Source organism: Tamandua tetradactyla, chromosome 5 (genome assembly GCF_023851605.1).
Source record: "Tamandua tetradactyla isolate mTamTet1 chromosome 5, mTamTet1.pri, whole genome shotgun sequence".
NCBI classification, from domain to species: Eukaryota; Metazoa; Chordata; class Mammalia; order Pilosa; family Myrmecophagidae; genus Tamandua; species Tamandua tetradactyla.
The window spans coordinates 97,114,662-97,132,861 of record NC_135331.1 but is presented as its reverse complement, the minus strand read 5'-3'; the positions used below and the strand labels follow the sequence as shown (position 1 = coordinate 97,132,861).

The following is an 18,200-nucleotide window of genomic DNA, read 5'->3' as shown; positions in this document are numbered from 1 at the left end:
GCCCATAATAATTGATGCATCACTCTTATTATAATTGTATTTTTTAGTTGTCTGCATCCTGTAAAGTGAATATACTAAGGACAGAGACTGTGTTTAATTCATTTTTGTGTTCCTTACCTGCACCTCTCCTTCTACTCCCCACCACTTTATATAATGGTTCCTGGATCAGAAAATGTTTTGAATACATGTTTATGGAACACTAATAAGTGCCTATTTTTATAGCTGCTTTGGTCTGTTGCCTTAGTTATATCATCCTGCCTTTGTTGGCAAACCTTCTTGCTTAATGGCCTCCTATTCCTAGTCTTTGTCAAATTATCAAAGTAGGGTAGGATGTTTGCTTGTCCCTTCCCTGTTGTGTTGCATTCTTCTTGCTCTTTTAGGTCTTAGATAAGGTCTTCATTGCTATGCCCATTCTGTCTCCCTTCACCAATAAGTACAATCATCCACCAAAAAATAACTGACTTGTTTCTCTTCTACAGTTTTATATATGCTTCAGTTGGGGGGGGGGGTGGTAAGTTGACTTGGTTTGTCTTTGTTTATCATATTAGACTATAAGTTGTCTAAAGGTCAATCTAAACCAATCAGTGAGTGCTCACTGGAAGCCAGCACTGCAATAGGTGTAATGGGTAATACTGACAAGTATTAAGGAACCAGTAGTTTGCTTGGGAGTTAAAACTAACAGTATTTTTTATTTGAGGTGCCAGAACTTGGAGGATGCATCATTAAGTTATTAATACCTTTCATATTAGGAAAGAAACCAACCACATATGTGTATGCATTATTGCAAGACTGATGTCAAATTCAGAAATGATGGCCATCCTGGACAGTGATCTAGGAAATGGAATGGCTTCAGCAAAAGCCTAAAAAAAAAGGCCAAAGTATCTAGAAGCCCAAAGGACAGATGACTCTTCTGTTTGCTTATATTCCATCCTCTTTGCCTTCTCTCCACTGTTGTCCCAGTCAGATACCCTAACCCTGGTGGTAAGGTAAGTGTATTAGTTTCTTAAATGCTGCCCAGAATGCAGTATACCAGAACTGGAACAGCTTTTTAAAAAGGAAATTTAATGAGTTACAAGTTTACAGTTCTAAGGAAGTGAAAGTGTACAAATTAAGGCACCCACAAGAGGTTACCCTAACTCAAGAAAGGCCGATAGGTCAGGAACACCTCTCTCAGCTGAGAAGTCACGTGGCTGGCATCTCCTGGTCCCTTGCCTGTAAGCTCATTGCTTTCAGCCTCTGTTCCTGTGGGGGTTCCTCTTTTTACTTCTCCAGGACTGGTTTTCGTCTTTTGGCTTCCCTTGGCTCCCTCAAGTTTCTGGCTTGCTTAACATCTCATGGCGACCTCTGCTGGGCTCCAAGTGTCTCCAACATCCGTATCTCTGTTCTCCAAGTGCCGATCTCTTGTGTCAGCTCTTCTCTGAAGTTCCTGTCAGCTCTCTCTCTGTCAGCTCTGAGGCTTCCGTCATTTCTTTTGTTTTGGACTCTCTCCAAAATATTTCCTCTTTTAAAGGATTCCAGTAAATTAATCAATACCCATCTGGAATGGGTGGAGTCACATCTCCATGTAATCAAAAGGTCACATCCACGATTGGGCATGTCACATCTCCATGGAGATAACATAATAAAAAGTTACTGCCCTACAGTATTGAATTAGGATTAAAAGAAACAGCTGCCTCCACAATATTGAGTCAGGATTAAAATGGCTTTTCTGGGGTATGTATTTTCAAACCAGCAGAGCGAGCATAAGTGAAGATATTACCTCCTTAATGCTTACCTTAAAATTGATAAAAGGTAAAATGGTTTGTACATACAATGGAATATTATTCAGCAGTAAAAAGGCGTGAAGTTCTAATGTGTGATACAACATGGATAAACCTTGAAGACATCATGTTGAAATAATTAGAATATGCTAAGTTGCAAAGTCAGATACTAGAATTCAGGTTACCAGGGGTTGGGTGGGAGTGGAAAATGGGGAGTTAATGCTTAATTAATGCAAAGTTTCTGTTTGGGATGATGGAAAAGTTTTGGTAAAGAGTAATGGTGATGGTGGTACAACAATTTGAATGACATTAGCACCACTGAACTGTATGATTGAAAATGGATAAAACGGGAAATTTTAGGTTGTATAAATGTTACTAAAATAAAACTTTTAAAAAACTCATAGGATTGAACAAAACAGTGATTCCTAATGTAAACTATGGATTATAGTTTATTTATATTTTTATAATAATTTTGTTTTATTAATTGTAACAAAGATAGCACACTAATGCAAAATGTTAACAATGGGGAAAGCTCTGTACGTGTGTGTGTGTGTGTGTGTGTGTGTGTGTGTGTGTGTGTGTGGCGGGGGGGTGGTCTATGGGATCCTGTGCTATCTGCATGATTTGGCTGTAAACCTACAACTACCAAAAAATGAGGTAAAAAAATCATATGCGGCAAACTATTTAAACTGTAAAAAGGGAAAGGAGATGTCATAAATTTGCAAATGTAAACTCAGTCATCAGTATACATAGCAGTGTTTCCCACACGAGTAGGTACTGTATAAACCAATTAAATGATGGTTCTCCTTTGTCCTTATTTGCTTTAATAATCGTAGAATTATATTGTATATACTAATTGATATTTGGGCCGTCTGTCCTTATAAAGATGTTAGTTATAAATTTAGTCTATTATAGTAGTTCAACATGTGCTTTGTTATTTATTTTTCCTTATAGAATGCTGCTGTCATTTGTTTGTTGAACATTAGTACATGCAGTTTTGTGTTTTTTTTTCTTTACTCCCTGGTGAATGTCTGGGAAGAAATCTTGCTGCCTGGCAGAGAGTATTAAGGCCTTGCATGATTTATTTCTGTTAATTTTATTCCATTTTAAAGACTCCAAAATATTATAGAAACTTGAATAGCATCAAGTTAATTCTTTTAAAAATCTTCATACTTTTGACAGTTCCCTGACATATCTGAGGTTTAGGAAAATTTGGCTCAACTTGATGAAGGGGTCTAATATAGGTCTTTGTTGCTGAGTGAAATTCAGCGGTTTTGGCTCTTGGGAATGTGTGCAAAATTATTGGTTTGTTTGATTTGGTTCCCTTTGGACTACACCCATGAAATTTCCTTTGGGTTTAGCATGGTGATCCCACCCCACACAAAACTCAAAGTGGAACACAGTGGGAATGTTGAGGTTTATACCTCAAGCTATAACTCATCCCTGAGCTTTACCCAACTTGGGGGAGAAAATAAAACAGCCTAGGTTTTAAATCTTTGAATGAAATATTTATTGAAACTAGACTAAACCACCCTAGAATTAGTTGGGACCTTAGAGGTCATTTGACCAAATACTCCTGATACAAATTAATTCCAAGGATCAATTTCAGATTGTTTAAAGTCTTTTAATTATGCAGGGTTCCATATTTGTCCTTTGATTCAAGCTTGCTGATTTTTGTGGCCCAAGTTTTCTATATCCTAATGATTTTTTTCCTGCATAATCTATGAGGAACCAAGGGAGGTGTGATAAAGCCTCCAGATGTATCCATTTCTATGTGTAATTCTGTCAGTTTATGACATATTTTTCAGGTTATTAGTTTAGAATTGCTTTATCCTCCTGAGAATTGTTCCTTTTATCTGTATAGAGTAACTGGTTTTATCTCTAACCATTCCTTATATCATGAACTCTTCCAAAAATATAGGTCTACTCTATCTTATCTAAGTCCAAGATCTAAAGCCCACAGTATGTGTACAGAATATTACATAACAGCACCAAAGAGTCTGGGCCAGCATTGAATCATCAAACACATTGATGTTGTTATGACAAAATGAGTGAATACTCAAGCTAAATGGGATATGTAAAAATATTTTTTCATCTCTTTACTTTCAGTCTTTCCATGTTCTTATGCCTTAGTTGTGCTTTTTGTAAGACATAGAGATTATTTTTACTTTTTTTCCAAGGTTTAGTCTATTTAGTGATATTAGGAATTGCTTCTGTGATATTTATGTATTATATTTTTCTTGCTTTATCTCTGCTTTTCTTTCCTTCCCCTGTTTTCTACCTTCTGTTTGCTGAGCAACTTTTTCTTATTGGTTTTTCTACTACTTATTTGAGAACTTTATATTTTATTTCTTTTCTTTTAGAGGTTGCACTTTAAAATTTATGAATATTCTTCAACTTCATAGAGTCCAAAATTAATTAATATCTCAAATGTCTTGATCAGTACGATTGACTTTAATCACACTCCTCCCATATTATTTTATTACTTTTAATTCCACTGTGTTTTAATATAACCCAAATTCATGATGATTATTATTGTTTTATGGAAGTCAATGCTTGTTTAGATTTTCCCTATATATTCCCAATTTCTTTGCTCACTTTTGTCTTTTTTTTTTTACTTCCTTCAGTTTTCAATTACCTTCTTCCTAAAATATGTCCTTTGGTGTTTCCTTCAAAGAAGGTCTGTTAATAATGAACTCTTTCAGTATTTATTTCATTTGATTTACATATAAGCTGATTTTAAAATTCTAGTTGACAGTTTCTTAACTCTTTGGAGTTATTATCTCATTGCCTTTTAGCCTTTCCTTTTGAGAAGTTACTATTAGTGTAATTGGTCTTTTTCAGGCAGTATTTTCTCAATTCGTTTTATAGAGTTTTAATTTGTATATGTCTCCTCTGGTTTCAAAATGATGTGTCTTCTTGTGCCTTTCTTTTTTATTTATCTATTTGGCCTCATTTTGCTTCCTAAATCTGATGATACATGTCTGTCATCAATCTGGAAAATATTCAACTATTGTTTTTTTATTTTTTTAATGTTTTCTCTCTTTCATTCTCTTTAGTGTCTACTTCTGTATCTCATGTTAAATATATATGTTGTTTTCATTCTGTTCTATAGGATTTTAAAATATATGTATATATTATTGCTTTTTGTTGTGTTTTGGATATCTTCAGATTCTTCTTTCAATTCACTAATTCTTTTTTTTTTGCCTATGCCTAATCTTCTGTTTAACCCTTACATTGAGGATTTTTTTTTTTATATGCTGTATGGTGGAGTCACATGTCATTATTTTTCCATGTAAGTATCCTGTTATTGCAGCATCAGTTGTTGAATTTTTGTTTGGTTGGTTTTTGTTTGTTTGTTTTTCTTATTTGTTTGTTTTTTGGGAAGTGCATGGACTGGGAATTGAACCTAGGTCTCCCGCATGAAAGAGAATTCTACCACTGAACTACACTCACACCCCACTGAGAGATTTTTTATTTTTAATTTCAGTGCCTATATCATCAATTTTTAGAAATTTCTTTTGGTATACCATTTTAAATCTATCTGTTCTTGTTTTTTCATATTGTCTTGTTATTTTCTGATTTTTTATTAATTTACATAACTATTTAAAAAATTTTAAACATATATATTATATAGTTTTAACATGTTTATTCAATAGCTCTGTATCTAAAGTTCTTATAAGTCTAGACCTATTGCTTATTGTACCTGTCAACTCTTTGGTTTGTATTGTGTTGTGTCCTTGTGGGTTTTCTTGTTTTGGATTTGAGTTCATTTTCAGTGGGGCTTAGTCTGTGGGAATCCTATAGTGGCTGGATTAAGAGTTATGTATATATACTGGATGTATTTTTTTAAATATTTTTATTGAGAAATATTCACACATATGCAGTCCAACCATATTATACAATCAATGGCTCACAATATCATCACATAGTTGTGTATTCTTCATAGTGATCATTTTTAGAACATTTGCATCATTCCAGGAAAGGAAAAAAAAGAACTCATACATCCTATACCCTTTACCCCTCCCTCTCATTGACCCACAGTATTTCAATCTACCCAATTTTTATCCTTTATCTTCTCCTGTTATTTATTTAATTTTTATTCTTTTTTTTTCTTTTTTTTTTTTACTGCTCTGTCCATACCCTGCATGAAAGAAGCATCAGACACACGGTTTTCACAATCACACAGTCACATTGTAAAAGCTGCATAGTTGCACAGTCTTCTTCAACAATCAAGACTACTGAAACACAGTTCCCCAGTTTCAGGTCCTTCCGCTACTACCCAATACATCATGAACAAAAAAAGGATATCTATATAATGTGTAAGAATGACCTCCAGTATAACCTCCTGACTCTGAAATCTCAGCCACTGAGACTTTTTGTCTCATTTCTCTCTACCTCCTTTTGGTCAGGAAGACGTTCTCATTCCCATGATGCTGGGTTCCAGCTCATCCCCGGAAGTTGGGTCCCTTGTTGGCAGGGAGATTTACACCTCTGGAAGTCCTGTCCCATGTAGGGGGGAGGACAGTGAGTTCACCTGCCTAGCTGGCTCAGAGAAAGAGACCACATCTGAGTAACTAAAGAGGCCATACAGGAGTGACCCTTAGGCATAATTATTAATAGGCTTAGCCTCTCATTTGCAGGAATAAGCTTCATAGGGGTAAGCCTCAAAATTGAGGGTTCAGCCTATTGAATTTGTTGTCTCCACTGCTTGTGAGAATATTGGGAATTCCCCAGATGGGGAAGTTTAATATTTTCTCCTTTCTCCCCAGTCCCCCAACGGAACTTTGTAAATAGCTTTTTATCCTCTGCCCACATTACTCTGGGGTATATTGGAGCATCACACTATCCTGTACAAAACAACAAGATATCATGCCCTGTTCAAGATTCCATGTCATTATGGTGTTCAAGTAAACTGATCATACAAGTTAAATTGGATAATGTGCTATGCAAAATATAAATTTTGTACCAGATAAATATCTCTCCCTTTGGTCTTACCCAGAGGTTGAAGTTTGGAAATATAGGCCATATCATTCTTTACCCAGTATTCTGATTTACATTAGTCCCATCCAGAGCAACTTCATTCATAACTCTAGATGAAGTTGGATCACTTTTTCAGCTTTTTAAATAATTGCTGAATGGGGTAGTGCTGACTTTTATAGCTTCAGTGCTCTGAGTCTCATGTCACATAAATACCCAAAGTTTCAGGGAATGACCAGGTTATATACAAACAGCTCAGTAGCTCAGAATTTAGAAATATCAGCTACAACTCCTAAATATATGTGACTGCTATAAGATCTTACAATCTAGGAACCTTTATAGTAGGCCACAACTTGATAACCTATCCTCTCAACTTCAATTGTCTGATGTGTATATAAGTTAACCCATATGAGTGAAGCATGATATTTGTCTTTTTGTTTCTGACAGTCTAGCACTTGTTTCTCTCTGTTCATTTTTGAACAAATTTATTCACACATTATCAAGTCCAGCCTAAGTAAATAGACATGCATTCGCCACCATACTCTATATGAAGATATTTCCTTTTCTTCCACATAGAATCCGTACCCCTCCCCCATGCCCCTGCTCACTGACATTTAGTTTTTTTTTTTTAATTTTTTTTATTAATCAAAAAAAAGAAAAGAAATTAACACAACATTTAGAAATCATTCCATTCTACACATGCACTCAGTAATTCTTAGTATCATCACATAGATGTATGATCATCATTTCTTAGTACATTTGCATCGATTTAGGAAAAGAACTAGCAAAACAGCAGAAAAAGATATAGAATGTTAATATAGAGAAGAGAATTAAAATAATAATACTAATAATATATATATATATAAAGGAAAAAGAAAAAAACAAAAACAAAAGATACAAACACACAAACAAACAAACAAAAAACCATATTTCAGGTGCAGCTTCATTCAGTGTTCCAACCTAGTTACATTACACTTAGGTATTATTGTGCTGTCCATTTTTGAGTTTTTGTATCTAGTCCTGTTGCACAGTCTGTATCCCTTCAGGTCCAATTACCCATTATCTTACCCTGTTTCTAACTCCTGCTGGTCTCTGTTACCAATGATATATTCCAAGCTGATTCTCGAATGTCGGTTCACATCAGTGGGACCATACAGTATTTGTCCTTAAGTTTTTGGCTAGACTCACTCAGCATAATGTTCTCTAGGTCCATCCATGTTATTACATGCTTCATAAGTTTAGTCTGTCTTAAAGCTGCATAATATTCCATCGTAGGTATATGCCACAGTTTGTTTAGCCACTCGTCTGTTGATGAACATTTTGGCTGTTTCCATCTCTTTGCAATTGTAGATAATGCTGCTATAGACACTGGTGTGCAAATGTCCGTCTGTGTCTTTGCCCTTAAGTCCTTTGAGTAGATACCTAGCAGTGGTATTGCTGGGTCGTAATCCATTCTGCCATTCTATGTCTTTTGATTGGGAAATTCAGTCCATTAACTTTTAGTGTTATTACTGTTTGGATAATATTTTCCTCTACCATTTTGGCTTTTGTATTATATATATCATATCTGATTTTCCTTCTTTCTACACTTTACTCCATACCTCTCTCTTCTGTCTTTTCGTATCTGACTCTAGTGCTCCCTTTAGTAATTCTTGCAGAGCTGGTCTCTTGGTCACAAATTCTCTCAGTGACTTTTTGTCTATAAATGTTTTAATTTCTCCTTCATTTTTGAAGGACAATTTTGCTGGATATAGGAGTCTTGGTTGGCAGTTTTTCTCTTTTAGTAATTTAAATATATCATCCCACTGTCTTCTAGCTTCCATGGTTTCTGCTGAGAAATCTACACATAGTCTTATTGGGTTTCCCTTGTATGTGACGGATTGTTTTTCTCTTGCTGCTTTCAAGATCCTCTCTTTCTCTTTGACCTCTGACATTCTAACCAGTAAATGTCTTGGAGAACGCCTATTTGGGTCTATTCTCTTTGGGGTGCGCTGCACTTCTTGGATCTGTATATTTAGGTCTTTCATAAGAGTTGGGAAATTTTCAGTGATAATTTCTTCCATTAGTTTTTCTCCTCCTTTTCCCTTCTCTTCTCCTTCTGGGACACCCACAACACGTATATTTGTGCGCTTCATATTGTCATTCAGTTCCCTGATTCCCTGCTCAAGTTTTTCCATTCTTTTCCCTATAGTTTCTGTTTCTTTTTGGAATTCAGTTGTTCCATCCTCCAGTTCACTAATTGTAGCTTCTGTCTCTTTAGATCTACCATTGTAGGTATCCATTGTTTTTTCCATTTTTTCTTCTTTGTCCTTCACTCCCACAAGTTCTGTGATTTGTTTTTTCAGATTTTCTATTTCTTCTTTTTGTTCAGCCCATATCTTCTTCATGTCCTCCCTCAATTTATTGATTTGGTTTTTGAAGAGTTTTTCCATTTCTGTTCGTATATTCAGCATTAGTTGTCTCAGCTCCTGTATCTCATTTGAACTATTGGCTTGTTCCTTTGATTGGGCCATATCTTCAATTTTCCGAGTGCCATCCATTATTTTCTGCTGGTGTCTGGGCATTTGATCAGATCTCCCTGGGTGTGGGACCCAGCTGGTTGAAAGGTTTTTCTGTGGAATCTCTGGGCTCTGTTTTTCTTTTCCTGCCCAGTAGGTGGCGCTCGTGGCTGTCGTTTGTCTGCGGGGCAGTCGGCCCGGGAAACCGCGCGTGGAGGCGGGGGTCGCTGGCCGTGGCTTGGGGGAGTGCCGGTCCAAATTGCCCAGCTGGCCCGAGACGCCAAGCGTGACGGGAGGGCCCCACTATCCAATGTTCCCAGTCAGACCGGGGAGCCACGTGCGTGGAGGGGACCCCAGTCGCCAGCCACCCCAGCCGGGAAAACGTGCACCCCTCGGGTATCTCACCGCAGTGGATTCTCCCTGCCCGTTCAGCTGTTCCAGAATGGGGTACGCTGTCTTTTTTGGTCTCTGTCGTGACTCCGGGAGCTGTTTCGTATTGTTTCTGTTTCTTTAGTTGCTTTTCTGGAGGAGGAACTAAGACCCGCGCGTCTTACTAAGCCGCCATCTTCTCCGGAAGTCTGACATTTAGTTTTGGCATAATGCCTTTGTTACATTTAGTGGAAGCATATTACAATGTTATTGTTGACTATAGACCCTAGCTTGCATTGACTGTACCTATTCCTGTATACCATCCATTTTCAACCCCTTGCAATGTTGACATTTATTCTCCCTCATGCAAAAACATTTTTAATCACCATCATTGTCCACTCTAGACATTCCTAAGTTATACAGTCTCAGTCTTTGCACTCTCTTTTCTTCTAGTTTCATACATGCTCCCAGCCCTTCTCCCTCAATCATACTCACATTCCGCGTCATTCAGTGTGATTATATTATTGTGCTACCACCGGGTAGTATTGTGCTATACATTACTGAATTTTTACAGTCAGTCCTGTTATAGGATCTGTATTCCTTCAGTATCAAATGCCCACTCTCAACCCTCTTCTATCTCCTGATAACCTGTGTTCTAAAATTTAACTCTCAAAGTTCACATTAATATTAGTTCATGTTACTGAGACCATAGACAGTATTTGTTGTTTTGTTTCTAACTTCAGTCAGCAAACTGTCCTCAAGGTTCATCCACATTGTTACATGCTTCATGACTTTCTTCTGTCTCAGAGCTGTGTGGTATTCCATTGTATGTATATACCACAGCCTGTTTAGCCACTCATCCAGTGATGGGCATTTGGGCTGTTTCTATCTCTTGGCAATTGTAAATAGTGCTGTTATAAACATCGATATGCAAATGTCCATTTGTCTCCTTACATTCAGTTCCTCTGAAAATATACCTAGTAATGTGATTGCTGGATCATATGGCAGTTCTATACTTAGCTACTTGAGGAATCGCCACAGTGCCTTCCGGAGCAGTTATACCATTTTACATTCCCACCAACAGTGGATAAGTGTACCTCTTTCTCCACATCCTCTCTAGCACTTGAGGTGTTCTGTTTTTTTGATAATGGCCATTTTAGTGGGTGTGAAATACCTCTTTGTAGTTTTGATTTGCATTTCCGTAATAGCCAGTGAAGTTGAGCATCATTTCATGTGCCCTTTAGCCGTTTGTATTTCCTCTTCTGAGAAGTATCTATTCATGTCTTTTGCCCATTTTTTAAAATAATGCTTTTATTGAGAAACCTCAAAACAAATACATTCCATTTAAGGTGTACAATTAATGGCTCACAATATCATCACACTCATCACCATATATGTATTCATCACCATGATCATTTTTAGAACATTTGCATCACTCCAGAAAAAAAAAAGAAAAAGAAAAAAGAAAAAACTCATGCATCCCATACCCCTCTTGTTGGCCACTAGTATTTCCATCTACCTGATTTATTTTACCCTTTATCCCTGCTTTTATTTATTTATTTATTTATTATTATTATTATTATTATTATTATTATTATTATTATTTTTGTATGGTCAGGCACCAGGTATCAAATCCGGGTCTCCAGCATGGCAGGCGAGAATTCTGCCACTGAGCCACTGTCACACTGCCCTATTTTAAAATTTTTTATCCATATATTTTGTTTTTTACTTATCTGCCCATACCCTGGATAAAAGGAGCATCAGACACAGGGTTTTCACAGTCACACAATCACAATGTAAACATTGTATCTTTCTACAATCATCTTCAAGAATCAAAGGTACTGGAACACAGCTTAACAGTTGCAGGTACTTCCCTCCACAAACTCCAATACACCATAAACTAAAAAGGGATATCTATATAATGCATAAAAATAATTTCCAAGATAACATCTCAACTTTGCTTAATAATCTCTCGGCCACTGAAAGTTTATTTTGTCTCATTTCTCTCTTCCGCCTTTTGGTCAAGAAGGCATTCTCAATCTCTTGATTCCGGGTCCTGGTACATCCTTGGATTTCTGTTCCATTTTGCTAGGAGATTTACAGTCCTGGGAGTCATGTCCCACATAGGAGGGAGGGCAATGAGCTCACCTGCCAAGCTGACTTAGAGAGAGAGGCCACATTGGAGAACAAAAATGTTCTCTGGGGGTGATTCTTAGGCCTAATTTTAACTATGCTTAGCCTATCCTTTGCAGGAATAAGTTTCATAGGGCTGAACCCCAGGACTGAGGGCTTGGACTATTGGTTTGATTGCCCCCACTGCTTGTGAGAATACCAGAAATTTTCCAAATAGGAAAGTTGAATATTTCCTCCTTTCTCCTCTTTCCCCTGAGGGGACTTTGAAACATTAAAATAATTGAGAAAATCAACAAAACCAGAAGTTGTTGCTTTGAAAGTATCAAAATTGATCAACCCCTAGCTAGGTTGACAAAAAGAAAAAGAAAAAGAGAAGATGCAAATGAATAAAATCAGAAATGGAAGGGGAGACATAACTACTGACTCCATAGAAATAAAGGAGGTAACAAGAGGATACTATGAGCAACCATATGCTAATAAACTAGACAATGTAGAGGAAATGGACAACATCCTAGAAAGGCATGAATAACCAACATTGACCTGAGAAGAAATAGACAACCTCAGCAAATCAATCACAAGTAAAGAGATTGAATCAGTCATCAAGAAGCTCCAATAAACAAAAGTCCAGGACAAATGGCTTCACATGTGAATTCTACCAAGCATTCAAGAAAGAATTAGTATCAATCCTACTCAAACTCTTAAAAAAAAAAGAGAGAGAGAGTAGGGAAATCTCATGCCCTATTCAAGATTCCACTTACTTTGGTATTCAACTAAACTGGCCATGCATGTTAAATTAGGAAATGTACTACCCAAAATATAAATTTTGCACCAAATAAAGATCTCTCCCTTCAGTCTCACACGGAAGTTGAAGTTTTGAAACGTGGATGATATCATCCTTTACCCTGTATTCTGATATACTTAAGTCCTATCTAGATCAGCTTCATCCATATTTCCTCTCAAAGTTTGATAACTTTTTCAACTTTTTAAACAGTTCATGTAAAGGGTACTGCTGACATTCATAGCTTCAGAGCTCCAACTCTGAGTCTCAGGTATCACATAAATACCTGAAGTCTCTGGGAATGACCATGTTATATACAAACAGATCAGTATTTCAGAATTTAGAATTAACATCATGAATATATGTGATGGCTATAAGAGTGTACAGTCTAGGACCCTTTACAATAGGCCCCAACCTAATAACCCATGCTCTTGAATTTAGTTCACTGAGTTTTTATATTATAAAACTCGTATGTTTATAGCATATGAGTTTATAAACATGTTTGGTGCAAAATTTGTATTTTGTATAGCACATTATCCAATTTAACTTGTATGATCAGTTTACTTGAACACCATAATGACATGGAATCTTGAATAGGGCATGAGATCTTGTTGGTTTGTACAGAACAGTGTGATGCCCCAATACATCCCAGAGTAATGTGGGCAGAGGACAAAAACCTATTTACAAAGTTCCCTTGAGGGACTGGGGAGAAAGGAGAAAATATTAAACTTCCCCATCTGGGGAATTCCCGATAGTCTCACAAGCAGTGGGGACAACAAATTCAATAGGCTGAGCTCTCGATCTTGAGGCTTGCCCCTGTGAAGCTTATCCCTGCAAATGAGAGGCTAAGCCTATTGATAATTATGCCTAAGAGTTACCCCCAGAGAGCCTCTTTAGTTACTCAGATGTGGTCTCTTTCTCTAAACCAACTTGGCAGGTGAACTCATTGTCCTACCCCCTACATAGGACATGACTCCCAGGGGTATAAATTTCCTACCAATGTGGGACCTGACTTCTGGGGATGATCCAGGACCCAGCATCATGGGAATGAGAAAGGCTTTTTGTCCAAAAAGGGGAAGAGAAAAACCAAAAAGTCTCAGTGGCTGAGAGATTTCAAACAGAGTCAGGAGGTTATTCCTACACATTATATAGATATCCTTTTTAGTTTATGGTGTATTGGGGGTGATATTGCAAATACTTGTTTATTCACTGCCCAAATTACTCTGGGATTAATCAGGGTATTAATCTAACCTGGACAAACCAACAAAATCTCAAATTGTTTCATGTTCTCAATTTCATTTATTTCTCTTCTAATCTTTGTCATTTCTTTCCTTTTGGAGTTAGTTTAGGTAAAGCTATTCTTTATCTAGTTCTTCCAAGTGAACAGTTAATTCCTCAATTTTTGTGCTTTCATTTTTTTAATATAGGTATTTAAGGCAATAAATTTCCCTCTTAGCACTGCCTTTGCTGCAGCCCATAAATTTTGATATGCTGTGTTTTCATTTTCATTTGCCTCAAAATATTTATTGATTTCTCTTGTAATTCCTTCCTTGACCCACTGGCTTTTAATGGTGTGTTGTTTAATCTCCATATATTTGTGAGTTTTCTCATCCTCTGCCTGTTATTGATTTCCAACTTTATTCTATTATGATCCAAGAAAGTGTTTTGTATGATTTCAATCTTTTTAAATTTATTGAAACTTTTTTTGTGACCCAGCATATGGTCTATCTTTGAGAATGATCCATGAGCACTTGAGAAAAATGTGTATCCTGCTGTTGTGGGGTGAAATGATCTGTAATTGTCTATTAAATCTAGTTCATTTATTGTATTATTCATATTTCCTGCCTTTTTATTGATCCTCTGTTTAGGTATTCTATCCATTCATGACAGTAGGGAATTGAAGTCTTCAACTACTATGGTAGAGGTGTCTATTTCTCCCTTCAGTGGTGTCAGTGTTTGTCTCATGTACTGGGAGCACTCTGGCGTGGTGCACAAATATTTATGATTCTTATGTCTTCTTGTCGAATTGTTCTTTTTATTAATACATAGTTTCCTTCTTTGTCTCTTTTAATTGTTTTACATTTGAAGTTTAATTTGTCAAATATTGGAATAGCTTCTCATGCTCCTTTCTCATTGTTGTTTGCATGAACTATCTTTTCCCAACCTTTCACTTTCAACCTATTTTTGTCCTTGGATTTGAAATGAGTCTCCCGTAGACAGCATATAGATGGTCCAGTTTTTAATCCATTTTGCCAGTATACATCTTTTGAGTGGTTAGTTTAATCCATTAACATTTGGTGTTATTACTGTAAAGGCAGTACTTTTTCCTACCATTTTGCCTTTTGGATTTTATGTCATATCTATTTTTTTTCCTCTTTTTACCTTTAGTGTTAGTCTTCATTTCTACACTCTTCTCCAGACTGCTTTCTCCTATTCCACTTTTTACTATCTGTCTGTAGTGCCACCTTTAGTATTTCTTGTAGAGCCAGTTTCTTATTTTTTTCTTTAAAGACTGCGCCAAACACATAAGCATTCATTTTCTTTTTTTTTAAGCAAATGAAAAAGACCGAGTTTTCAAACTTTACTTTTTTATAAACCTAAGCTTAACATTACATATTTAAACAATTCTCAAAACTTACTAAGCTGCCAACATTCGTGCATGACTAGAAAACACCCTTAATTTATATTAAATCAGAAATATATTATCATTAATGTGTTAATATCTTTTGCTACTAAATACTGAAAAAAAAAGAGAAATTATTTTTGTAGACATTTCATCCTGGCAATGTTAACTTCACAGCAGACAAACTACTTGGCTCACATTTCAAACAAAATAGAAAGAGCAAGATCCACGCTGGTATTAGTTTACAATTTTGTATTAGTGGTACTAAAGAATCACCATTTGCCTTGGATTAAGTTTAATAAAAAGCAAAGTGCATGCAGAAATTTACAACATTTTTAAAGACAAAAAGGAAAAATATGGCCCTATTAACATGGTCCCAACAATAAACTCATAAGTCTATGACAAATAGGTAGTCTGATGAGCTGTTTATAAATACTTTAGATTAGGTGCAGTTATACTAAAAGTAGAGTTCCTTTGAAATCTTCAAAAAAAAATGTTCCCATTAATCCTGAAATGGTGCTTGTTATAGTTTAACATTTCTTTTAAATACATGCCTTGAATTACTTTTATCCAAGCATAGTGCTGCTCCTTACAATTTATTGTTAAGGACTTTCACTGGCCATCTTCTTCAACATCTACTCTTTCTTGACCATTCTCAGTAATCCTCTTTGTAGTGATTTTTTTTTTACCATTAACTATTGTAGTAGAAGTTGATCAAATTTGAAGTTGCCCATCCTGCTACCACCAAAGGATGTTGAAGAAAATGAAGTAAGGCCCCCATTCCCCAGTGAACCAAATGAAGTAATATATCAAAAGAAGAAAATCTATCTCCAAAAGATGGGAACTCACTGAAATCAGAGAAGAAAAGATCCTGTGTCCCTATTTCTGTTTCTACAGAGGCCTCTTCGATTTCCAAAAAACTCCTCAAATGGGATTTCAAAGAAGTCAAATGAAGATGGGTTCCATCCACCAAAAAATACCCTGAAGACATCATCTGGATTACAGAATGTAAAGCCAAACTCAAATGGACTGTCAAAATGACTTCCACCCCCACCACCACTTAATCCTTCTTTGTCATATTTGTCATAGGTGTCCCATTTTTTTTTAGCATCTGATAACACCTCATATGCCTCAGCTACTTGTTTGAATTTTCTCTCTGCTTCTTCTTTATTCTCAGAATTTTTATCAGGGTGCCACTTGAGTGCCAATTTATGATATGCCTTCTTAATATTCTTGGGTGAGATGTTTCTGCATGCCTAGAACTTCATAGTAATCCACCATGTTTTAACATGTTGTTGGAACAGGTCCTGAAGAGGTTGGACACCAGTGGCAGGAAGGAAGAGAGGCTGGGCAGTGGTGCCTGGGGTCTCCCCTCAGCTCCATCATGGCTGGTACTGGTGGAGGTGGTAGCAGCTATTCCAAAGCCAGACCCTTGATCACAAAATCTCTCAGTAATTGTTTGTCTGAAAATATTTTAATTGCCCCCTCATTTTTGCAGGACAATTTTGCTGGAAATGAAATTCTTCATTGGCAGTTTTTCTCTTTCTGAATCTTAAATATATCATACCACTGCCTGCTTGCCTCCATGGTTTCTGCTGAGAAATCCACACATAGTCTTATTGGACTTCCCTTGTATGTGATGGATTGCTTTCTCTTGCTGCTGTCAAAATTCTTTCTTTCTCTTTGACATCTCACAATCTGATTAGTAAGTGTCTTATAGTATGTCTATTTGGATCTGTTCTGTTTGATGTATGCTGCACTTCTTGGATCTGTAATTTTATGTCTTTCATAAGAGATGAGAAAGTTTTAGTAATTATTTCCTCCATTAATGTTTCTCCTCCTTTTCCTTTCTCATTTTCTTCTGCTACACCCACAGCATGTATATTTGTGAGCTTCATATTGTCATTCAATCCCTGAGAACTTGCTCATATTTTTCCTTTCTTTTCCCTGTATTTTCTTTTGTGTGTCAGATTTCAGATGTCCCATCCTCTAGTTCACTAATCCTTTCTTCTGCCTCTCCATATCTATTGAAGTTTCCAATATTTTCTTCACCTGTTCTATTGTGCCCTTCAATCCCACAAATTTGGTGATCTGTTTTTCAAACTTTTGAGTTCTTCTTTATGTTCACCCAGTGTCTTCTTTGCATTCTCCTTCCACTCGTTGGTCTGATTTTTGATGAGATTTCGCAAGTCTGTTTGAATATCCTGAATTAATTGTTTCAACTTCTGTATTTCATTTGAACTATTGGTTTGTTCCTTGACTGTCCATAGCTTCGATTTTCCTAATATGAGTCATTATTTTTAGCTGGCATGTAGGCATTTAATTTCCTTAATTAGTTTTTTCTAGTAGTTGTTTTCACTCTTTTCCTAAGGTTTTCTTGCTGGATGCCTTTGTTCTCTGTTCTTTGACATTCTGTTCAACTGATTCTAAGACCTCTAGCATAGGTTCTGTTTAATTGATCAGAATTTTTCAGTTCTTCTATTTCTGTTTCTTTCCCTGTCTGCATGGAGCCTTTGTGTGTGTATGTGGAGGTTCTCTTCAGATATTATAGACCCCAGTCATTTTCCCAGGCCAGATATGCCAGCATCAGTTTTCCCTGATGGTGAGACCGAGCATGTTGTCAAACTTTCCTGTGAAGCCTCTAGACTCTGCTTTTCCTATCCTGCCCAGCTTGTAGCACTTGTGTGCCCACAGCTTTCCACAGTTTAAAGTGATACAGTGCCTATAATTTCAGCAGACTCTCCCTGCCATGGGTGCAGTTGAGACAGATGCTGCAATAGTAGGAGGGCTTTGATTGCATCTGTTTTCCAGCCCCCAGGAGGCCTGAAGTCATTGAAGGAGGGATTCCATTGGAGCTGAGCCCCAACCCCCCTTTTACTGGGGACAGTTATGCCTTTTAGGGTATTAACCCTTTTCACCTAACTAATTACTTTGTCCCTCAGACATGCCTTAGATCCACCCTTGCCTGGGGCAGTGCTGGAGCCTGAGAATGTTTGCAGTTCTATCTAATGAGCTGTTTCAAAGTAAAAAAAAGTAAAATGCCTTTTCAGAGCCAGACC

The 18,200-nt window shown here is 36.7% G+C and overlaps 1 protein-coding gene and 1 pseudogene across 6 annotated transcripts in view; one reads left to right on the top strand and one right to left on the bottom strand.

Moving 5' to 3' along the window:
• KIF6 (kinesin family member 6) overlaps positions 1 to 18,200 on the top strand; it is a 454,503-nt gene that overhangs the window by 54,807 nt on the left and 381,496 nt on the right. The window lies entirely within an intron of this gene.
• Positions 15,625 to 16,422, bottom strand: LOC143682229 (dnaJ homolog subfamily B member 6 pseudogene; annotated as a pseudogene).